This window comes from Periplaneta americana, chromosome 1 (assembly GCF_040183065.1).
Source record: "Periplaneta americana isolate PAMFEO1 chromosome 1, P.americana_PAMFEO1_priV1, whole genome shotgun sequence".
Taxonomy (NCBI): Eukaryota; Metazoa; Arthropoda; class Insecta; order Blattodea; family Blattidae; genus Periplaneta; species Periplaneta americana.
This window is the reverse complement of record NC_091117.1, coordinates 215823136-215831401: the sequence shown is the minus strand read 5'-3', so window position 1 is coordinate 215831401 and position 8266 is coordinate 215823136.

Genomic DNA, 8266 nt, shown 5'->3' with positions numbered 1-8266 from the left:
AAAATAACACTATTCTATAAATAGCATTAAATTATTTTGTGTCAAACATAAAGGTAAGTGATTTTAACGAGTAGGCTAACCTGAACGTCTGACTTCTATAAATGCATAACTTTGTTCTAATGGATAACATTAATCCTGAGATATTCGTGGGGTCGAATAAGGATTCTTCATTATTATTTTTTAAGCTTATAAGTTATGTTATGAGAGTTAAAGCATTTTCCATTTATGTGTCTTACAAAGATTGACAATATCAAATTAAATACGCTAATTTCGGGACATGAAAATATTTTATAATAATAAGTGTATCTCTCCACCCGTTTATTGACTCTCCCGTCCACCCATCCACCCAGTAAGATAAAAAAAATAAATAAATAATAATAATAATAATAATAATAATAATAATAATAATAATAATTTATTTAACCTGGCAGAGTTAAGGCCATACGGCCTTCTCTAACACTCAACCAGGAGTAAAACTGCGTTACAAAAACACTGCAAACTTACAAAGTACACTACAATTTTACACACAAAACTGAATAAGGTAATAATAATTTAATGTAAACAACAAGTAAGTAGAAATCAGTCATAATATATAACATACAGAAAGATCACATTATTGAAGAGGAAAGTAAAGATGATACAGGAAGATTTTTATTTTATTGGGTTATTTTACGACGCTGTATCAACATCTCAGGTTATTTAGCGTCTGAATGAAATGAAGGTGATAATGCCGGTGAAATGAGTCCGGGGTCCAGCACCGAAAGTTACCCAGCATTTGCTCGTATTGGGTTGAGGGAAAACCCCGGAAAAAACCTCAACCAGGTAACTTGCCCCGACCGGGATTCGAACCCGGGCCACCTGGTTTCGCGGCCAGACGCGCTGACCGTTTTCCACAAGTGTAGACCCATATAGGGATTTGATGAAGGCAATTGAAGATGATAATGGAAGAGACTGACGATGAAAGGAAACGGTGACGAAGATAAAGATGATTGCAGATGAATATGAAGAATTTAAAGGATAATATAATAAATATGATTGAAGAGAATAATATTAAGAGATAAGAGTGATGAAGGTAAGGTTATGGAAATGAATATGAAGATTAATATGGTGAATATATTTGAAGAGTATGGTGGAAATTATTGCAGAAGGTGATATTGAGAGAAAATGATGATGAATATTAATATTATTGAAAATGAATGTAAAGGGCAATAGTGTTATGTATGTAAGATTTAGGATTAATATGATTACTATGATGAAAATTATTCAAGTGAATGATAAATTTTTTAAAAAGGGTGAAGTTGAGACAAAAGAGTGATGAGAATTAAGGTGATAAATACGAAGGATAATATAATGAATGTAATTGAAGAGGGTGTTAATAAAATAAAAGAGTGATGAAGATAGTTTTATTGAAGGCTAATATGAAGATTTTTATAATAATATTATTTTCCTTCAGGATGATGGACATGAGTGAAGATAATGATAAGGTTCCAGAAGAGGTTAATGAACATGTTTTGAGAGGATGAAAGACATGATTGGAGAGAACGATAAGGTTTTTCAAGAAAACGATGGAAGAGAATGAAGATACTGGAGATTATAGTGTAATATTTTTTCTGCAAATTATTGAATTTTGCTGAAACTGGATGAAATAACAGGCCTGTATACTAAATTTGTATTAAGTCATTACTTATTCTGTGTGCAGAGTAAACGGGTTAGGAATCTCTAAGTTGGTGTTTACTGGCAATGAAACAGTGTGCACGCTTTGAATGCTCATCAGGACATTTCTGCTTCTGACGTTTCTAAAGCAGTGGTTGTCCTTTGACAAAAACAAGAGAGGAACGGCATAAGGATATAATTACATGAGATCTTCGGTCGATGTTTGCAAAGCACGGTCAGGATCGGTACACAACAGGAAGTGCTTTATAATTACTACCTTGGATTCATGGAAACGATTTAGTAACAGAAGAGAACTGGTATTATTCCCAAACTTTCTTATCATTTATTCGCAATGTTTTCAGGTAGAAGGAAATTTCTCGAAAAACGGTCAAATTGTATTTATAGAAGAAAAGGGAAATTTTGCTTAAAAACTCCGATTCCCGTTGTATTACTGATTGCTTTTTGATATTTTATCAATTAAAGCTTCTTGTCTATATGGATGACGTGAATATGTTAGGAGAAAATCCACAAACGATTAGGGAAAACACGAAAATTCTACTTGAAGCAGTGTAAAGCGATAGGGTTGGAAGTAAATCCCGAAAAGACTAAGTATATGGTTATGTCTCGTGACCAGAATATTGTACGAAATGGAAATATAAAAATTGAAGATTTATCCTTCGAAGAGGTGGAAAAATTCAAATAATTTGGAGCAACAGTAACAAATATAAATGATACTCGGGAGGAAATTAAACGCAGAATAAATATGGAAAATACCTGTTATTATTCGGTTGAGAAGCTTTTGTCATCCAGTCTGCTGTCAAAAAATCTAAAAGTTAGAATTTATAAAACAGTTATATTACCGGTTGTTCTGTATGGTTGTGAAACTTGGACTCTCGCTTTGAGAGAGGAACAGAGATTAAGGGTGTTTGAGAATAAGGTCCTTAGGAAAATATTTGGGGCTAAGAGGGATGAAGTTACAGGAGAATGGAGAAAGTTACACAACGCAGAGCTGCACGCATTGTATTCTTCACCTGACATAATTAGGAACATTGAATCCAGACGTTTGAGATGGGCAGGGCATGTAGCACGTATGGGCGAATCCAGAAATGCATATAGAGACTTAGTTGGGAGGCCGGAGGGAAAAAGACCTTTGGGGAGGCCGAGACGTAGATGGGAAGATAATATTAAAATGGATTTGAGGGAAGTGGGATATGATGATAGAGACTGGATTAATCTTGCTCTGGATAGGGACCAATGGCGGGCTTATGTGAGGTCGGCAATGAACCTTCGGGTTCCTTAAAAGTCAACAAGTAAGTAAGTAAAGAAATAATGTTATTAAATATAAAAACAAAGTTTTACAATTCAATCCTAGGTCCTCTATTGTTTATATTATATATTCTAATGATACGAAGTTGTAGCCTATCCAAGATAGCATAACGCTATATGCAGATGAGACAATAGTACTGCTTAAAGAAGGGAATGAGCTAAACCTGATAAAATTATTTCGGAAAAAAATATTTAAGTTTTTATTTGGTTATATAACGACGCTGTATCATAGATGAAATTAGTGATAGCGAAATGGTATTAGGCGGGATGAGGCCGAATATTCGCCATAGATTACTCGACATTTGCCTTACAGTTGGGGGAAACTTCGGAAAAAATTCAACCAGGTAATCAGGCCAAGCGGGAATCGAATCTACGTTCGAGCACAGCTCCGAATCAGTAGGTAAGCACCTCTACCGACTGAGCTACGTCGGTGGCTAAAGGATTAACTACGTAAACTATTTACAAAAAATGGATTTAAACTAAACGTGGATAAAAGCAATATACGAGTAATTCTATTTAAAAACAATTAAAACCTAATAATAACACAACAATGGAATAGTATTTTGACACTGGAACACATTTCTCAATTCTTGGGTCTGGTTGTTGACAGTATTTTCAACTACAGGGACATCATTTTATTTTTACTTCATTTTTTATTGTACCTGAGTTTTTGAATGTACTTCACTCCCACCCCTTCTACTAGTAAACTTCCAACCGTTCACGACACAGAGCCGAGGGCGCGTAAGCAGTACTGAGTTACTGAGTATAGTACGTTCCAGAAATATGTTCGCGTTTTCCAGTGACGAAAGAGCTTTCAATATTGAATGACATTTTCGCACAGGTACTGTCGTCCGTTTGCCTACGTCGTATCCCGGTTTCCCCCACCTGCTTCTGTTCGCCCCTCTGTAAAATCTAGTAGCTGGGCTGTCTTAGCTCTTTTCTGAAAACATTAATTTCTGTTAGAAATTGGACGTCTACGTAATATTATACAACTGTTTAAAATAACTTAAATAAAAGGGCCTCATTAAGTAATTAAGTTTCACGTGACCCCCCCCCCCTTTCTACGACCCTGCGACAAAACCACTTGAACGGACAGTAGATAGCATTCCTGAGTAATTTTATCTTTTCGGATCGGGCAGAAGTGAAGAATGAATTTACAGTACGTAAGGCACTCTTTTATAGAGCAGGTACAGAATTATTTCGACATGAGTTACTAGAACGAAGGAGGAAACTGGTAATTGGAATTAGGTACAATAGTCTATAGTGTGATAATATGCACAAAAGAACTGAAGGCTGTATTGAAATGAACGGCCACCATTTTCAAAAATGTGTTTAAATATCCATATTATGATTGTTTTTCAATTTAACTTCATTCTCTATATTGTACGCTAATGTTCTGTAACAGTATAATATACACTGCATAATGAATACGTCCACATGGATAGTTCAATTCGTGAGTAAAAACACTAAGTGTTAATACATTACTGTATTTTGATTAAACAAAAACCTAATGAAAATTATCAAACTCAAAATTGCGATATTTCCTAGTTTACATAAATGGATGAACTACTTTTCTTCCTTCCTATACGTAGTAAAGTGATTTGTATTTAACGCCAGTATCATCGAACTCCAGTCGTGGAAGGGGTAGCAAACGGTGTTTCCTGTTTCAATCGTTAATAGAAAAGTATAGCCAGGTTAATATTAAAAAAGTTAGTAAAAATAAAATGATGTCCCTGTAGAAAGAACATTACAAATGGCCTTTCTAGAACCGGGGGATTCATTACGCCCTTACATAAGCCCAATCGTACAGAACAACCGGTAATACAATAATTGTTTTATAAATTCTAACTTTCGGCTCTTTGAGAGCAGACTGGATGATAAAAGCATTTCCCATTTATTCTGCGTATAATTTCCTCTCGAGTGTCATTTATATTTGTTACTTCTCCTCCAAGATACTTGAATTTTTTCCACCTTTTCAAAGGATAAATTTCCAATTTGTATATTTCCATTTCATAAAATGTTCTGGTCACGAGACATCATCATATACTTTTGTTTTTTCGAGTTTACTTCCAAACCTATCTCTTTACTTGCTTCAAGTAAAATTCTCGTGTTTTCCTTAATAGTCTGTGGATTTTCTCCTAACATATTCACGTCATCCGCATAGACAAGCAGCTGATGTAACCCGTTTAATTCCAAGCCCTCTCTGTTTTCCTTAACTTTCCTAATGACATATTCTAGAGTAAAGTTAAAAAGTAAAGTTGATAGTACATCTCTTTGCTTTAGCCCGGAATGAGTTGGAAACTGGCCTATACGGACTCTGCTGTATGTTTCACTAAGACACATTTTAATTAATCGAACTAGTTTCTTGGGAATACCAAATTCAATAAGAATATTGTATAAAACTTCTCTCTTCACCGAGTAATATGCCTTTTTTAAATCTATGAATAACTTACGTACTGTACCCTTATATTCTTATTTTTTTATCCAATATCTGTCGAAAAAAAGAATTTGAACAATAGTCGATCTATTACACCTAAAACCACACTGATGATCCCAAATAATTTCATTTACTTACTTACTTACTTACTTACTTACTGGCTTTTAAGGAACCCGTAGGTTCATTGCCGCCCTCACATAAGCCCGCCATTGGTCCCTATCCTGAGCAAGATTTACATAAGAAGTTAATCTTCTCAAAAGAATATTGGACAAAATTTTGTATGACGTGGATAAAAGTGATATTCCTTGAAAGTTACAACAGTTAGTAAAAGACTAACCTCTTAAAAATAGGTACAATTATGAACTCCTTTTATTGTTCTGGTACAAATTCCTTTTCCCAAATAGCAAGTACAAACTTAGAAATTTCGCTAGATAGTGCGTTATAGTACTAGACAAAAAATTATTAAAATTCCCCTCACAGGCTTAGCACTACTGGAATTGTGTCCACAATACATGGGAATAAAAGCGTAATATGAAGAAAAAAAAAACAAAATAATTAAACAACAAATAATTCAAAGCAAAGGTAAAGAAAGTAAAGCATGTAACTTGAAGACGAAAATGTTAGTAGCCTATTTAAACTTTTTTTTTAGCTAATTTATCAGTTATTAGACAATTATTAACCTTTTCTTTCAGAAATAGTTCCAACCTTAGATTAAATTTTATATCTCTGATTAAGTTACTAGCACGTAGTCCACTTATTGACGAGTCACCAGTTTTTTTCCAGTTTACCTGAACTGCTTTAAGTCAACGAAATGTGATAATAAACTAATACACTCTATAAGTATTTCCCTTCGCCAACGGCGTAAACATTGGTTTATTTTTATCATGTGACCTTCAACGTATAGGTTGAAGTGCAAGAACCGAGACGATCCTTAGGTCTTTCTTACGTTAAAGACCAGTATTTTCTCCTTGACCAAAAATAGTACTACAGATCTGAGAACAAAGTACTAGTACATGTCTAGAACACGAGTATTTCTCCTGAACAATTGAAATGGAGTAAGAATTAGTGTTTTACTGTGGGCCGAAAGAATAAAAATGGAGTATTTTCTCCTTCACCGACGTAGCTTAGCCGGCAGAAGCGCTTTACTACTGAACTGAAGCTGCGCTCTGGCGTTATTTCGATTTCTGCTTGGGTCAATTATCTGGCTGTTTTTCTTTTTCCTTCAATCGTAAGGCGAAAGTCAGATAATCTGCGGCGAATCCTCGGCCTAATCTCGCCATCACAAATTCCATCGACGCTAAATAACCTAGTAATTGATACAGAGTCGTTAAATAACTTAAAAACAGTATCCCACCATATAATTAACAACATATAGGCCTAATGATGCAAGTTACATAAAATTTAAATTTGTTTTGTATAACTGATTAATCAACCATCCTTTCTATAGTATTAGTGAATTTATTGACTCCACTGTAAATGTATTCTAAATTTCTAGGCTGCATTGCTCTGTATTATTACGAATATTATTAGTATTGGTCATTATTATTACCAGTATTGTTATTTCTTTTGTGACAGATCGTGCGTATTTGCTTGGTTTCCGCACAAAACCAATCCGCGGAAAGTCTAAAATTCCACATTCAGTATTCCCAACCTAACACACACAACAATTTCCCTCTTCTTACCGCTTAAGTGACGTATTGATTTTACTGCTTTAGGCTTTTAACATATTATTTTTAGAGACGTTCAATATAGTGATAATTATAAATTGGAAACTTACCACTGCAATTTCACCTAAATTGCACTGTTAATTATTGTTTTTAAATATTTGCAAAAATTAAGTAAACTCTACAACTCCACTAAAGTTACTGCATTCGTGATGCATGTAACATTAAGGAAGCCGTTTGTTTTAAGTTCGCATTTATAGACTGGGGGGAAAAAAGACAGACGTATATCACGGCCTGCTGGAGTATAGTAAATACAGAAAATATTTTAAAGCAACAATGTTGAAGATAGATATTTTTGTTTTGCAAATTTGCCGTCATTGAACAGAAACCAAGATGGAGATTTCATTGCAACTAATTAGAAATTCCTCTTTCAGGTATGTAATAAACGATCTTCGCACAAAATAATGTACGATGCACGAGCGGTATGTTTTCTTTCAATTCTCAGAAATTAAAAAAGCTCAACTAGGTTTCGCTTTTTCAAACTTTTCCTCGAACATGAAAATTTCAACATACCGCTCTTGTAACGCATATTACTATTGTATTGTTGTATTCATCTGTTTTTACATTTTATATCAAATTTTACTTTATATCTCTTGCAATTTAGTATATTTTATGTCTATTGCGACAAACTGTTTCTCATGTCATTAATAAACGATTGATTGATTGATTGGTTGATTGATTGATTCATACACTTCAGAAGGATATAATACTGGTTATGTTAGAGCAAAAATGACATAATACAATAGTTTAATTCGCTTTCTTAATTATGGTGGAATTCACTGTCACTACATTAAGACTTGTGGAGATAAAGCATTGCATGTGTAGACCTCTAAAATTCTTTAGTTTATAATTCTGCCTCCGAAAACTTAAAATTTAAAAGGAGTGAATACATTTATCCTATACATTTATGGGTATTATGGCGGAAAATTTTTCTAGAAATGGGGAAATTTTCAGACGTGTTGAGGGGAAATTCCTTTACTAAACCTGACATTTCAATCGTCCTCGTTTTCAGATGTTTCTCATGCTTATTTTTATTTCTGATTGTTGTTCAGAAAACAACTGAAAGAGGCTTAAGAATTTTTTGAGCACAATATCAACTCTAAATGGCGCTTTCGAAGCATACGCA